Here is a 17856-nt window from a genome sequence, read left to right on the forward strand (position 1 = left end):
AATAGAGAGCCCAGAAATAGACCCTCATAAATATAGCCAATTGGTCTTTGACAAAGGAGCAAAGGCAATACAATGGAGCAAAGATAGTCTCTTCAACAAATGGTGCTAGAACAACTAGACATCCACATGCAAAAAAAATGAATCTAGACACAGACTTCACACCCTTTACAACTATTAACTCAAAATGGATCATAGACCTAAATGTGAAATGCAAAACTATAAAACTCCTAGAAGACAACATCAGAGAAAATCTAGATGATCTTGGGTATGGCAATGACTTTTTAGATAAAACACAAAAAGCACTATCCATGAAAGAAATAATTGATAAGCTCGACATCACTAAAATTAAAAATGTCTTCTCTGTGAAAGACAATGTCAAGAGAATTAGAGGACAGGCTTCAGACTGGGAGAAAATATTTGCAAAAGACACATCTGATAAAGGACTGTGATACAAAATACACAAAGAACACATAAAACTCAATAAGAAAAGAAACAACCCGATTAAAAAATGGGCCAAAGACCTCACCAGACACCTTGCCAAAGAAGACATACAGATGGCAAATGGGCATATAGAAAGATACTCCATGTTATATGATATCTGAGAAACAATATGTTAATACACCTAAGTATATTAATGTTGTTAGGAACCAAAGTTTTTAGCATAAGAGAAAAGAAATAATTACAAAACATCAAAAAAGTTACATGAAAATCTTTTTTCCAGTTTTATTGAGATATAATTGACAAATAACATTATGTTTGTTTAAGGTATAAAACATAATGATTTGATGTATGTATATATTGTGAAATGATTACCACGATAGGAGTAGTTAGCATCCGTCACCTCACATAGTTACAAATTTTTTTTCTTGTGATGAGAAATTTAAGGTCTACTGTCTTAGTAACTTTCAAATATGCAATACAGTATTGTTAACTATAGTCACCATGCTGTACATCACATCCCCAGGACTTACTTATCTTATAACTGGAAATTTGTACCTTTTGACTCCCTCCACTCACGTTCCCTACTCCCCAACCCCTTGCCTCTGAAAACTACCAATCTGTTCTTTGTTTCTATGTGTTATTTTCCTTTCATTTTTATTTTTTAGATTTCACATATAAGAGAGCATTTGTTTTTCTCTGTCTGGCTTATTTCACTTAGCGTTCATCCATGTTGTTGGAAATGTCAGGATTTCCTTCTTCTTTATGGCTGAATAATATTCCATTGAGTGTGTGTGTGTTTGTGTGTATGTGTGTATTTATATATATATATATATATACATATATATCACATTTTCTTTATTCAGTGAACATGGGAGTGCAGATATCTCTTCAAATAGTGACTTTGTTTCCTTCAGATATATACCTAGAAGTGGAATTGCTGGATCATCTGGTAGCGTTATTTTAACTTTTTGAGGAACCTCCATACTTTTTTCCATAGTGGCTACACCAATTTACATTACCATGAACACTGCACAAGGGTTACTTTTTATCCACATCCTTGCCAACACTTTTCTCTTGTTTTTTTGATGATAGTCATATATAAAAATCTTGTAATGTTACATTTGATTAGGAAATACCAGTATAAACTCATTATTTTGTTTTCTTTTTTAAAAATGCAGATTTTCCTAGCTTTGTTCACTGAAAAAGTATGAAAAAATGAAGAAGCCCAATGACAACAAAGATCTCACTCTCAATTTGTGGTTTCTAAATACCAAAAGGAATCGAGATTCCTTGGAGGAATGATTGATTCCAGGTCTGGGATAAGAAACTTACAAGATGTTTCTGGAATGTCTTGTGCCAGAAAGCAAGGGAGCTGTCGGAGACTAATAGGTTGTGTCATGGGGATCCAGGAGCCAACATGAAGGAGCCTCCTTGGCTAAGGGTGGGAAAATTTTATCACCAAAAATACAAGTGAATTCTATTGAATGAAAAACATTGGATACATAGATTCCATGATGATACTCAACAAAAAAGAAAATAGGAGAAAGCCAACAAATAAAAGCACCTCAGTAGGCATCATTGAAAGTAATTAGGACAATAACTTGTTACTCTAAAAGGTGTCAATTATAAGGAAAGATTAAGTATTTATCTTGTCTTTCTTGTATGAACAGGACATTAAGGTAATCACATAGCCCTAGGTGATGAATGAAAGTTTTTCTTTACAGAAAAATTCCACATAATAAAAGTATAAAGAATGAATAGAATTAGAAAGTCAGCATCTTTAACCTCTGATAAATAATAGATTTTGGCACTAATCATCAATGGATAAAACCATTAGATGAAATTTTGTTGGAAACTTTACAATGGAGGAAGTGACTATTATACCCCAAACCCATTGATGAATCTTAGCATCAGACAGTGCATGCCTCCTGAGGAGATGCAGTTATCAAGTACAGAATACTTTATGACCTGTAAAGTATTCTTGCTGGAGAGTTGAACCTGAATCTAGTCAAACCTTTAAAGCTAACTTCGATTTGGAGGAAATATGAGAGAGGAATGAACAATCAGTTGACACTACAAGGAAATAAACAGACAAATCCCAAATGTTAGATCTTCTATAGGACAATACACATGGTTTCTTCACAATTCCATTACCTGGAAAAAGGAAAAAATAAAGGGAAGGGAAGAGAGACAATTCTAGATTGAGAGACTTTAGATAACTAAATATAATGTGTGGGCCTTGTTTGCATCCCATAAAACCTAATGTAAAAACGTTTTAAACACCTAGAGAATCTGAACATACCTAAGTCTTAGATGATACCAAGAAAAATTTACACTTACTAATATGTGTAAAAATGGTAATATAGTTATGTAAGAGAATGTCATATTGTCTAGAGATGTTACTTAAATATCTAGACTAGAAATGACATGATGCCTGGGACTTGCTTCAAGATAATTTTCAGAACAAAGAGAGAGAAAGGAGGAGGACAGAGGATAAAAACAACAGAGATGATGAAAACAGGGAGAGAGGGGAAATAAAGGGGGAATTCATCACAGCTATAATGAAATAAAATTTCCCTAAACTTGAAGAAAGACTCAAGTGCTCACATCTCTCAGGAATCAACAGATCATGTAGACCCCAAAAATGTGTACTTGTTTAGGTGAAATTAACAAGCTTGAGTATTTTTAGCCAACAAATAGAGAACTTACATTCCTTTCAAATGACTCCTAAACTTTTACTATAATTGACAGTTGGTCACAAAGAATATGTTGATTTTATTGTTTAATTTTTTTTTTTAGTGGTAGTGTTCTGGAATTTTGATTTGCAAATTTACCTTAAATTGGATTTTGCTTGCTGGCTCTCTCATGTGCTCTCTCACCTGCCCTCCCCATCTCTTTCTCTCTCTTTCTGGTCTCCAGTCCAAAAATATGCTTATTTTTCTGGCTCTCAGCTCCTATGTTGTGGTGATATTGGAGATAAAGCAAATCCACTCACCAAAATTGAGGGTATCTTAACCGTATCTTCTTTGTCTTCCCCACATTCACTTGGCTATTCCTTGCAATGACTGTTCTAGAAAAACTTTACACCCAGTTTGTCAAGTTGTATAAACTAGCTCACTGCCATTTGTTTGGGATTGCATTGATTTTTGTAAATATAATTGAGGTAATTGATATGTTTACAATATCATATCTTCTCATCTAGGAACAAGGTATATCTTTGTACTATTCTGGTTTTTTATACTGGTCAATACATTTTATAGATTTTTTTTCACATTGTTCTTACGTATTTCTTTTTCTATTACTGTGAACGAGCTTTTGAAAAATTACATTTTTAAACTAGTTATTAGTGGTGTATGGAAAGCTCCTGATTTTCATATGTTGCTCTTACATCTGGCCATATGGGAAAATTGTTATAATTGTTTAAAAATTGATTGGAAACAATCTAAATCTTCATCAATAGGGGAATGATTAAACTGTTCAGGGTAAATCTAATCTATGGAACATTAATCAGCTCTTTAGAATTATATATATATATTTTATGTATTTTTATTTATATATATATGTATATATATATCTATATATAGAGAGAGAGAGAACCATCCCCAAGATAAAGTGAAAAAAGGCAAAGTAAGCAAAAAAAATAATAAGTTGCAGAATAATAATTTAGTGTGGCCTAAGAATGAAGAACTGTGCATATACAATGTAAATGCATAGAATAAATGCTGGAAAAATACATCCCAATGTTAACAGTGATCACCCTTGGGTAGGAGAATAAAGGAGATTTTTCACTTTTTTTCTGTATATATTTTTGTATTGTTTGAACTTTTCCTAAAACATAAACTTATATAACGCTTTTGTAATTAAAAATTAAAGGAAAATGTAAAAGTAAGATGCTGTGAAATAGACAAGTTGATAAAGATTGACATGGAGGAAGCTCCAGGGAGAGTAGATATGAGTCCATGGAAACCCTCACGGGTCATTAATTTCAACAATATCTTTAAAGTCACTTCCATTTGGCTTTGGAAAATCTGTGGCTCTACACAACCTGTCAAGAAGTATTACCAGCATCTATTAGAGCAGAAAATGAAGATAAAATGTAACACAACTGTCCAATGAAATCAGTGGAGACATCCCCTCCCCGATGTTTATCTACTTCATGTGATTTCTCCTATGCAAGGGCCGTAGACTAGTGAAAGACCTAAATAAATTAGCTGGCTAAATGAATTGGATAATTTTCTTCCTAACCCTCTCTCATTGCCAGCTGGAAACCAGATGAGACCAGCCTTTATTTCATAGGTCTTTCTAGTGTCTAGAGTTTCCTCATGGGAAACTCTTCCAACTTGAATTGAGGAATGGGAGTGCTCTTGGTTTCCCTGCATCAGGTGGGTCGAGGCCCTGTTCTTTGCCTTGAAGTGAGGCTCTTCCTTGGCTTGGCACATGAAGTCTTTATGAGAGGCCCAAAGACCTCAAAATGCCTGTGCCGCCTGCCTTGCAATGGGATAGAGTTCTATCTTAAGTTGTGCCATAAGCAAGTTTTGGCAGCTGTGTGACCTGGACTTTATTTTTATAATGCATTGAATGGAGATCAATGGTGAACACCTAATGCAGTGTCTAGCAGTGCTTCTCAAACTTTAATGTAGGAATCACGTCAGGATGCTGATTCAGTAGGTCTACGGTAGACACTTGAACTTGCATTTCTAAGAAGCTCCCGTGTTCTGTGGCTGTGGCTGGTCCGGGAACTACACTTAAAACAGCAACAGTGTATAGCACACGCTTGGTACTCAATAAATATTTGTTGAATGAGTCCTTTTCTGTCCTAATCCCTAGAAATGTGAAACCTCCTGAAGAGACACACCCTCCTCTCTGTTCTCTGTGTTGGACAGCAGGAATTTTTACTCTCTGGAAAATTAACTCTATCGAGCTGTTGTGTTTTACGTACTTCCACCCCTATCCCAATATTCTACCCACGTGGAGGCAGGACCCAGGACTGTTTTTCCGTGTAGCCAACATCACTGTGTGCACCCTGATCTAGTCCCTCTTTCCCAGCCTGGTCTGGCAGAATTAGCAGTCTCTGCCCCATAGAGATGCCACACTGGGGCTGCAAGTCAGCATCACGGGCAAAGCCAAGAGGGAGACTGGAGGCCCCTTCTGTAAAACCAGGTTCCCCCAGAGCCACAGCCCCTTCCCTCCTCTGGGGTAGTGACTTGCTCAAGCACTAAACTGGTTCACAAAACTTAACAAACCAAAAAATAAAAATCAAGCAGCTCACAGACTCCAATGCAAAGGTGCTGTAAACTGAGCAAGGATTAAAAGTTAACCAGATTGGTGTCTTGAAAAATGTATTGCTACTTAGTTTTCCTTTTTTGCTGGAGAAAAAACAGTGTTTGCCTGTTGAGCCATGGTGAAAATGCCTCATAAATTAAAATCTCAAGACTGGTCTTTTTGGGGTTATTTTCCTTAGAGTAGGATTAAAATCTGAGTTGGAAAACGATCAAAATAGATATATTGAAACAGTCTTTCGGAATGAACTAGGCGTGTTTTGGACAGATGGAGATGTTAGTTTTATTGTATGAGACCATGTTTAATATTTTAAGAACTGTCTGTTCAAGATCACTGGATCGTGTAGATAGAAAAATTCTGTTGCCTTATGATCAATTTAACAGTCATTCTCTCTTATTGGCTACTCAGCTTGGGACTCTGGGGGTACAGCGTGGTGGAATTCACCTGGGGATTCTAGCGTGCACATTAGCAGAATAGATTGGGCTGTGATTTGTAGTGCAAGCCTGGTTTTACAGGGAGCATTTTCCACCCACCCACAGCTTCGTGGTGATGTTGGAATCTGTCTAGTCGGTGGAGGATCAGTAGCTTAAGGAGCTAATGAATATTCATTTCTTTTCCCTGGGTACAAAGTAAAATAACCAGTAATTAGTATAATATTTAATACTTCTATTCAAAATAAATAAATCTTTTGTGAAAAAAAGACCCCTAATTATTATAATGTAGCAAATTCTGCATATGTAACTGGAATTGGATGTGGTGTTTTGAAAATGCTTCTAAGCCCTCATTTACATGTTTTGAGATTGGTTAATTATTCCCCTGTATGCATGAAACAGAGCTCTACATTTTTACCTGCATTTATTATTCATTTTCCTATCTCCCATGTTTAGCTGATTCTAATATTTAAATTTTATATTTTTTCCCATACTGAAGATATGTGTATTTTGAAGTAATATTTCAAATTTGGATTTGTTCTTGTCCTCCCCTTCTCTTGATCCACAGACATAGGATGCAGATGGTTTACAGAAATTCCCAGGTGGTGTTTCTTATCTGATCCTAGGTTTATGTGGCAAGGTTTAGCTGTTCCGATTTTTCAAAATATACATTTTTCAGCATGTAATAAATAACGGGCACTATGCAGGGTGCTTCCATGTATGTCATCATGTTTTTATTCTACAAGAATCCTGAGGGGTTTGTTTTTCTACCAGCATTCTGTCGATAAGGAAACCAAGCTCAAACACGTTAACTCCTGTCATGCAAAATGTAGAATTCTAAATTATCCGTCTTTCTGAGTCCAAATCCAGTACACTTGCAGCTACACTACAACTACAAGATTCTGAAGCTTGTTCTTCCCAGGTGGTGAGAGGAGAAAGGTGTGGAGGAGGTGTTGATATGCTTGTATGTAAATAAAAATTCACCAAGGTGTCATCATGGTCTTGGGTGCTTGTTGGTGCCCATCTCTGCTGGAGTGCGGGGACAGCTCAGGATAGGTGACCTTGTCAGCAAACACTTTCTGGGCCTGTGATCAACAGGGAAATTTCTGATCTACAGCCTGGAGGTTTCTCAGTGATGCTGGCTAGTGTCTGCTAGAGAGGCTTCACATTCTTGCCCAAGCACAAATGGCTAGATCTCTGTCAGATACAGTCACGATCAATGAGGACCGAGGGAATTCACAGCGCTGCACTTCCTCCACTCTAGGCGGAAATGCAAATGCTAACATGCGGGGAGTTGGTATGACTCATCTCGGGTGGGGAGCAGAGCCAAGAACCTCTTTTTGGATTCTTCTGAGAGATTCCCAGGACAACCAAAACAAAATTCAAACTTCTGACCATGGCCTATGGGCCCCATGTGGCCCAGCTACTGCCTGCCTCTCCCAGCTCGTCGTGTGTTCCCCCTCTCCCCTGAGACTAATGTGGCTGAGCTCCAGCCACATTAGTCTCCTCCCTTCTGTTCCCCTAGCTCATGAGTTGGGTCCTCCGTAAACCTTTTGCATTTATTGGTCGTTCTGCTTGGGGTGCTCTTTCCTGCTGTCTCCACATGGCCAATCCTTTCACATCTTCAGGCCTTAGTTCAGGTACCCCCTCCACTCGGAACCTTCCTTGACCTCCTTCTCTAAAGGAGCCTCTCCTCACAACCCCCACAGTCCCCAGGAACTCATGATCATGTGACCCTGTTCACTGGACTTCAGGGCATTTTTGCTTTCTGGAATGATCTGTGTTTGTTTTCTCTTTTATTGACTGTTTTGTTTATCCCTTTGACACCCAGAGCAGCCCTGGCACATTGTAGGCACTCCATAAATATGTGTTAAATAAATGGATGAATGAATAGATGAATGCGTGAAAGTTAGACTTATAAATTCTAGAGTTTGAGAGCACTTGGAGCCAAACTGTCCCAACTGCATGTCCAGTAGTCTGTCCTTGATCATTTCCAGTGAGGGAAAGCCCATTACTTTACGAAACGGTGTCTCCAAAGTTTATATGGAGAGGCAGTGTGCAACTGTGGAAATCAAGCCAAAATCACCTTCAAATCCAAGTCTGTTACAAACTGGCTGCGGACCTTGGTTAGGTCAGTTAATCTTGCTGTCTCCTGTCTCCTCATCTGAAAAGGGGATGACACCACCTACCTAGAAAGCTGTGAGGAACAAATGAAGCCATGTATACAAAGTGTCACAGGTATTTATATACACATGGTATAGAAAAGGTTAACATGTCAAGGAAGTCAAATAAAATGTTAATTTCCTTCTTTTTCTGTTCTCTCTGCCAATTTGTCCTGTATTGTGCCTCTCACAGATATTCACATGTAATCCTACCCATGAGGTAGGTATGCGAGTCAGTCCTATTTTACAGAGGAAGAAACTGAGGGTAGTGCTGTTAAGTGATTTGCCCAAAGTTCCCCTTCCAAGAAGAGGTCCAGTCACTGTGTGGTCAAGCTGTCTTTCCATCCCACCAAAGCTACCTCTTTCTTCTGCCCCAAAACAGCAGACAGGTTGGTGGAGGGAAGGAAGGAAGGAAATCTACTGGCCAATTTAACTCTCAGAATGGGCATCTGCTTCACCCCCCAGGGGCAGCACACCCTGCTAGAGCTAGAGAGCCTTTGCTGAGGAGATGAGCAAATGTGCGCAAAGGAGGACGAATCTCTTGTCTTGGGGCCCCAGCCCCCTGCCTGTAAAGAATCACAGTCCCACTGTCGGTTAATTTGGGCTTTGGCTCTGAAATGAATAAAGTGATGGGCAAGTTATTATTATAACCTGTTGCTATTATTGACACGTTTTTTTTCCTGAGGAAGATTCGCCATGAGCTGATATCTATGCCAGTCTTCCTCTATTTTGTATGTGGGTTGCCACCACAGCATGGCTGTTGATGAATGGTGTAGGTCCGCACCTGGGAACCAAACCTGGGCCACCCAAGTGGAGCATGCTGAACTTAACTGCTAGGCCACAGGGCCAGCCCCTACTTGTTGCTGTTATTGCATGCCAAGGAACTCTAGCAAACTGCTACTGGGCACTGCAATGCTCCAACTCTAGTTGCTGGGTATAATATGAGCTAATTAGGAAAGGGTTCATTTGAGAGACAGCAGAGCAATGAAGAGTGTGGATTTAGTGTCAGACTTGAGTTCAAACTCTTATTCCATCATGTATCAACTGTGTGACTTTGGGCAAGCTATTTTCTGGATTTTCTATTTTCTCCTCCTGTATAATGGGAATAATTTCATCCAGCTCACAAGGCTTGTTTGGAGAATTAAATATGCCCAGCACATGGCAACTTGTAATAGATGATAGCTACTACAACCATCCCTTTCCTACAGATAGTATCATCCTCCAGGTAGAAAAATGACGGAAATTGCTGGAAACATCAAGGGCTCCTACCATGACCCATTGTAGCAGGGCCAAAGCAGGCAGACTTTCCTTGTTTCCAACTTGTGTTTTGTTTTCTGAGCATGATAAGTGAATTCTGGGGGAATTAGACAGTTTATTTCTGAAGACTTCTTAGAGTGGAAGTAATGTGAGTAATAAATTATCCTCTCTTCCCCAATATCTTCCTGGTCATTATTCTCTAATCTAATTAGAATGCCAGATGCAGACCCATCCATCTTCATCAAGAAGCAATGGTAAACTGGGGAAAATGCTTACTGCAAAGGAAGGATGGATATTCCATGGAGTGATGGAAATTTAAACTTAGAAACTTGAGCTGGTATCCAAAATCAGATGTGATAGCTTTGTTGTGTTTTCTTCTCAAATATGCATGCCTAGGTACTTGTTGTCTTTTTAATAGTCAAATGTTTATTAGAGATCTTTCTAAGGTTTCTAGAGTATATTCCTGCTTATGTGGTTTTCCTCCTTCAGTGTGACAGGAAAAAATCTAGACTTTCTCAGATTCCCTCTCACCACCTTTCTCAAAGTTTCTAGGTCCTAGAATCCAGGCTATATGGGTCATTTGTGGCCATTCATGGCATCTTTGGCTTTCTAGGGCATTTGTATGGCTAATACATCCAGATGATGTGGCAATCAACATATCCACCAAATGGAGCCAGCCCTGATGGCCTAGCAGCTAAAGTTCCATTTGCTATGCTTTGGTGGCCTGGGTTGCGCAGAACCACACCACTCATCTGTCAGTAGCCATGCTGTGGCAGCAGCTCATATAGAAGAACCAGAAGAACTTACAACTGTACCCAACTATGTACTGGGGCTTTGCAGGGGAGAAAAGAAGGAAAAAAAAAGGAGGAAAATTGGCAACCAATGTCAGCTTAGGGCGAATCTTCCCCTGAGAAAAAAAAATTCATCAAATGGACCCAAATATTGCTAGACAAAAATACATGCTGATAGAGAAAGTTCTCTCTCGTTGGACCTCCAAAGGAAAGTAAGGAAAAGCTAATGGTCTATTATGGTTCTCTCTGTGGGAAGTATAATCAGATGGTGTGATTTGAGGATCCTTTAGAGATTGCTCAGCTCAAAATCTTTCTCTCCAAGCCCTGATATAGTCATTAAAATTCCTGTATTTGAATGTACTTTCCTTTATTCTTCCTTCCTCCTTCCTTCCTTCCTTCATATGTTCATTCATTCATTCATTCATTCTTTGTTCCTTCGGGTGAATGGCTATAGCTTGGTAAGGGTGAGGGTCCCAGCTATCTTGCTCACAAATGTTTTTCTAGCACTTAGGACATATAGTAGGAGCTCAACACATTTTTGCTAAATAAATGGATGAGCGGATATTTACTGAGAACCCGTTATGTTTGTAGTTCTTCAAGCCTTAGAGTCGAAACTGTTTCCCAAACTTCAGTTATTTACATATCGCCTTTCCCAACATTTGCCAGGTTATGATCTACTTTTTCTCCTATTTGACATTTTTCTTTAAACTGACTTTTAAAAAATTTATATTTAGCTTCATCCAAAGCAATAATACCCAGGAAATTATGGATTTGGTGTCTTCATGAATTTTTTCTAGTTCACATTAAAGTGAATTTGTGACTGTTAGAATAAAAGACTCTCATAAGACCTAAAATCCTCTCAGGGGACTCCATTAACATACAAATCTTATCTGAAATGAATTTAAAACGTTATTGACCACACCCCTGAACCTCTAAAAGAGAGGAGGCCCAGGAACAGAAGTTCTGCAGAGGAAAGTCTTCAGAGTTGGGCCTCAAGGTTGCAGGTGACCCGCACATCCCAGAGGGTCAGTGGGTACTGTGGGAACCGTCTGCAGTTGTGGTTCTAGCTCTTTGTGACTTTGGTTGGTAAATTATTTACTGAGCCTCTTGTCCCTCACTCTAGTATAGAAGCAACAACAACCACAACTACACCACCTCAGGGTTTGAAAGGCATGGAAAAGTGTGAAGAATCACTTATATCCAATAATAACTGTATAGCAGATGCACGATAAACGTTTTCATTTATTTATATTAGCGTGAAGCAATTAATATGAAGTTGAATGCCAAAAAGCAGAAAGAGGTTACAGAAAAGGGCTGGAGAAGTATTTCATTCATTTATTCATTCACTCATTCACTGATTCATTCATTCAGTTGTTCAATAAATACTTAACTGTGTTCTAGCCCCAGAACTAGGTGCTGAGAATATTGCAGCAAAAACTATTGCAGAATATTATAGACATAGCCTTCCCCTTGTAGTCTAGTGGGGAAGACAAACAGTTACGCAAACAATTACGCATAGAACTATTTGATTATAGCAGTGATAGAGGCCACAATGAAAAATACAAAGTGCAATGATTGTGTACAACAGAGGACCAAGTAATCTGAGAGCTGGGGAGGGTATTGTTGCAGAAGTGACATTTAAGCCAAGGCGTAAAATATCAGTAGAAGTTAAGCAAATATGTAATGAAGTACTGAAAACCTACTTCCCAGATTTTCATGAGACTACGTCCATCCCCCGTCCATTACTCTGTTTCTCACCAATCGGCTAGAGCCTGATGTTCTGCTGTGTTTTATCTTCTCACTCCCTCGCCAGTTGGTGGAGCACATTGGCTGCCACTGCCTTAAAAAAGAATCTGGAAGTGTGGCTTGAGGAAAGATCACAGAACCCAGAGACTTTCACACAGCAAAGCACTAATGAGAATATGTCTCCGTTCCTAATTATAAAGAATTAACTGTTAAAAATTTAGTGTTTCTTCTTCTTGTGGGAATTCCCTTTGCCAAAGAAAAGAGCAAATGTGGTAGGCACAGATTCAGAGTCTGTCCATGTAGGAAGGTTAGAGTGTGACATCTATTATATGGCAGACATGTTTAGTGTATCATATAAATATGACTCCCGAGCACGTTAGGGCCCTGAGTCCTAACGGGGTTTTCTTTGACAGGCCAGCTAAAAGAGGGAGCCATTGGCAGCATCAATGAAAACGGGAGTTATGCTGCTGATAGTAGCCCAGCCTCCCCCAGGCTTAGGATCCTCAGAATACTTCAATTTGTTTACTCTTCTTTAGTTGATTTTTTTCTTTCTAACTAGAAACACATATTTATTGTAGACAAAAATAGAAAATACAGGTTGTTAAAAAGAAAGCAAAATAAAAATTAGCTCTTATCTCACTACCTGGGAAATATTAACAGCCATAAGCCTTTTGTGGTATATCCTTATATATAATTAACTTGAGATCATATTGATATCATACTGTTGCTTATCAGTCTTTTACAATTGTTTCCTTTTTTACAATTGTTTTCCTTTTTCCTTTTAACGATGAGTTACTTTTAGAATAAGCCTTAGGCCTTCTATGAAGCCAAATCTCCTAAAAGAAATCATTTGAGAAGATTACTCGTCCTAATAATCCACAATTCACAGTCACTCTCAGGAGTTTGTTAACCTTAGGGATTAACAATAGGCCACTACTGCAGGGCCACGCAAGTAGCTGCTCATGTGGTGGTTTGGGGACTGCTAGGGTTGGGAAGCATTTTTGCAAATTTTCCCGGGAAAGTGTCACTTATGCTTCTCCCCTTCGTGTCTCTTCAGTTTTCAAAATCAGAGAAACAGCAATACCCTCAAGCAGAAAAGCGACTTCAACTGTAGTTGATAGGAGATCAGTATTTTGGAAGACGGCAAGAAAAAATCCATTGTGCATGAATTTGTAGATTAATAAAGATGAATTCGAGCTCTTAGTGACATGGTAACTATACGCCAGAGTTAGAGCTTGGGGTTAAACTCTGTGAGCCGCAGTTGCGTTGTTTCTTCTGTTTTGGGTTTCTAAGGTGGTTCACCATGCTGCCACACTGTCAATGTGCTCGAATTAGAGGGCTGTGCTTTCCTGTTCCACCGCCAAAAGCTTCAAACTCATAGCATCCTCCCCTAGTTTGTATCCCTCTAACATTCTGGGGCCATTATGCTCTAAACTTCCACACACACACCCATCAGAGGTGAGAGCTGGCTGTAGAAGGGACGGTGGGCAAATTCGCAGGACTTATGCTGGTGAAGGATAAGTGCGTTACTGAAATGATGCAATTAGCATACCTGTTGGGGAAGAAGGTGATTGCTTCATTGTTCTCAGGGCCCATATTGGCTGATTAAAGCAGAAAAGGAATACCACATTGACAAGCACATCCAGTATGACACACTATGGGGAGAGCAGAGTAGCAGCTCTGCCAAGGTGCCTACTAGGGTTGAACTTGGCTTGAGGTCCCATTAAGATTAAAAAAAAAAACAGAAGATTTATTTTGGGAAATTTTCTGCTTTCATTATAATCTTTGTCCAGAACTTCTGTTGGAACTTCAATATCTAAATGGCTTGTGAAAGGGAATTACAATGATCTGGTCTCTCCAAAATGAAAACAATTACAAGCAATCCAAGCACATAATATACTTGTTTGCCTAGCCATAACTATAGTAACTGATGACTTTTGGGGCACTTAACTATTTCGGGCATTATCTTATTTATTATCTCATTTAATTCCAACAACGACTGTATGAAATAGGTGCTTGGTGTTTGCTTGGTGTTTCTGAAGAGGAAACTGAGTCAAGGAAAATGTTCCCCCAGGTCTAGTTTGATTCTGAAGTCCATGTTGTCAACACTGAACTTTACCACCCATCTCAAGTTCCTTTGTTCTGCACTCGTGACATTCCTGCAAGAGCAGATGCTCTCTTGTGACACGAAAGAGATGAACTCAGGACGCTGAAGTGCTTCTTAGCAAACTGGAGAAGCTTTGCAAAGCATGCTGCTAATGGGCCTACTCCTGGGGGCTCGTTTTATTGGGCTCCTAATGCCAGGACAGAATGAGAGGTATCACTTAGATAACCACCTTGGAATGGAAACAGTGTGTAAAAAGGTGTGGTGCTCAGAAAACATAAAAAACATGATTTAATAGAGTCTGTAGTTTCGCTTTCACTTGAGGGTGAGGCATCTTCCAAGAGAGGAAAAAATGCTAGGGTCTGGCCCGTTCTGGCTGGGCTGTTTGGCTTGGGTCAAGCCCTTGACTTCTTTGAGGCTTCATTTCCTCATTTATTAAGCAGAAGGACTGAGCCGGATCATCCCCAGGGGGTCTCAGCTCTGAGTGTGAGATTGTTCTGTCTCTGCTGTGGCTGGGCAGTTACAGAAAGAGGGCAGCCTTTGCTTATCTTCCATTTCTTCCTTTTCCTCTAACCCCTCATATTAGGAAACAACTTCCCTTTGGAGGGTCAGGGTATAGACAAACTCGTTCTTTAGTCTAGAGTGAAGCATCACAATCTCAGTAGCTGGAGAGGTCTGATGGGGTGTATATATAAAAATCCCCAAACCCAAGAACCAAAGCAGTGGGCAGGGCCCAATGTATGCTCAATGCCATTTCCCTAAAAGCATCTATTGCTCTTAATCCTCTCTCTAATTTCCCCACTTGTGATAAAGACAGTGGTGTAGAGAAATACTTCCCTATTATAAGAAAAACAACTGAGCAGTTGCACTCTGCAAGCTACATAGAGCACGGTGGTGAGCTGGACTGGCCATGGGCCACCAGTTTGCTTTCTCTGCTCTGGAGGTTGTGCATCCTAGATCAACAAGTTGACACAATGTCAGCTTTAAAATCTTGAGGGAACTGTTGTATTGTTTTTATGCAGATCATTTCTGTTCACCCAGAAGCTTCCTAATGGTTTAGCTGAGATCTGGCCTTCTCAAAAGTGCGTACAGTTATTCTCAATTCCCTATGCAAAAGGAGGGGAAGTGAGGGAGTGGAGCCTGGCAAAGACCTTCATGGGTAATTTACACGGCTTTTGGAAGTCTATCATTTTCTGGAAGCAGCATGCCTTCCTAGTGTAGTACCTGGCATATACTGGGCACTGAAGAAACATTTATGGAATGAAAGAGTAGACAGACAGATAGATAGATAGATAGATAGATAGATAGATAGATATTTAATAGATGAGATAAAGCTAAGTCTTGTGTTGATGGTAAATAGACAGTTGGAGGTAAAACTGGAACTAAAACCCAGTTCTGCCAATTCCAAACACAGTGTTCATCCCACAGTCTTCTTCCTGTTTAATTTTTCTCATGCACAGTTTAGTTCCTCAAACTCATTCAATTGTGAACCCATGGTCTCCTAGATGCTTTCTCCTGCTCAAATGTGTAATGTCTTCTTAAAATTCGGCCAGGGGGATGGGGGTGCCCCAGCACTAAGCTGGTGGGCTGTGATTGTTGCAGCCACACAGACAGACCCTTCCCCTTCTGACGTAGAGTTGGAGATGGACACGGGGTAGACTAGTAGGAAGGAAAGAAGAGCTCTCTCTCCACTCCCCAACCCACCAAGTTGCCAAATAGCTGAATTCTTTGGGGTCAGCAAAGTGTTAAGCAGAAGCCAAGTTGCCAGCCCTCTCTGTGACACCCTCTTAAAGTTACTATTCAAATGTGATGCAAAATATTTCAACTGAGGGCCACATGCTTCTCCTCAGACTTATCATCAACAGAAAGCTAAAGGCTGCTCTAGCCCAGGATTGACGAAACTCTCTTGTCCTTGCCATCCTCCCCACTCGATTTCTCTTCATGGAGCATCATGAGGAATAATATTTCCTTCACATTGTTTGAGAAACACATTCTAAATGTTTTTGAACACGAAGTTGTTTCTAAACTTATTCAACACAAAGTGCTGTGCAAATGCATGTGACTTGAAAATGTTAAAGAATACAGTTGTTTCTACTAAGTTTTATGTCAATATTAATGTTAAGGTTCTTAAAAAATAGCTGTTGGAGAAAATTTTCTTTTATATCATTCATTCCTAATTAGGTAAAATTGCTCACTTCAGTAGGAACATTGAGAAATCAAAGAACTCCAGGCTTTTGCTGGCTGGCTGTCTACTGTCTGTCTGTCTGATCTCTCTTTATCATCTTAGTATGAACATTTTCAAACAAAAGAAAGAATAGTCTAATAAATACTCACGTACCCATTTCCTAGATTTAATACTTATCAGCATGTTAGCATAAATGCTTGACCAAGTTTTTTGTGCTGGAGTATTTTAAAGAAAATTACCGCAATGTCATGACTTTTACCCAGAAAAATTTTAGTGTGTGTCTCTAGAAAATAAGGACAGACCACTTCCTGTGTAACCACAATACCGTTATCTCACCTGACAGAATTGTCAGAGATGCCTCAACGTCATCTAGGACCAGTGTGTGTTCAGTTTCTCAGTTGTTCTCAGAATATCTTTTACAGCTGGCTTATTCAAACCAGGATCCAACCAGAAACCACACATTACATTTGTCTCGTAGGGCACATAAGGCTGTTATGTCTCCTTAGGCTTTTTAAATCTAGAACTAAATTATACACGAAAAAGCAAAAACAGAGAATTATGGAACAAGCACTAGGTTAGTGCTAATAGATGAAGTTTTAGCCCTGGCTCTGCCACTGACCAGCTGCCTGACATTGGGCACAGCACCCACCTCTCTGAGCCTGTTTGATCTCCTCTATAGAATTCAGTCACTTACTATTCATTCTTTCATTCAACACATACGTATTGAGTGCTCAGTATAGCCTGGTTCTTGCACTGAGCACTGTTCTAGAAAGAAAGTGAGCTTCCTGAAATTGAGAGAATCCCATAATTCTAATTCTTGTAGATTATCTATGCTAGGATCCATCTCTTTGTTTCCTCTTCATTTTCATGGCACTGATTTACGGAGGATAAAAGACCAGTTGTCCTGTAGAATGTATCACAATTCTCGAGTAATTTGATTTTTTCTCCTTTTGTGATGTCATTTATCTTGTTTTTCTACCTCCTATATTTCCTGTAACTTGGAAGTAGTATCTAAAGACTTGACTAGATTTGGGTGAAATATTTTTGAAGAGAATATTTTATAGGTCATGTTGGGTACTTTATATTGCATCTTGTCAAGAGATATACAATGTCTGGCTGTCCTATTTTTGTAGTGCTAGGACTGATCTTGGGTCTATGTCACATAACCTGATGCCCCACGTTTTCCTCTTGTGACTACTGAGAAATCTGGTGTGGGAGAGCTAGTACTTTGACACCAGGTGAATGTAATTCCCTATCAACATTTCCCCTATTGTCCATAAATGATTCTTGCTTGAATCTACTATTTCTTTAGGGATTGCCAAGTGGTGATTTTCTAATTTTACCATTTCTTCTACATTTACTACTCAGTATTCATCCATAAAGAAGACCATACCTCACCAACTGGAGCTTAATGCCTAAAATAGAGTTATTTACCTATTTTCAGAATAAGGAGTTGGTG

The sequence above is a fragment of the Equus caballus genome, chromosome 1 (genome assembly GCF_041296265.1).
Source record: "Equus caballus isolate H_3958 breed thoroughbred chromosome 1, TB-T2T, whole genome shotgun sequence".
Classification (NCBI taxonomy): domain Eukaryota; kingdom Metazoa; phylum Chordata; class Mammalia; order Perissodactyla; family Equidae; genus Equus; species Equus caballus.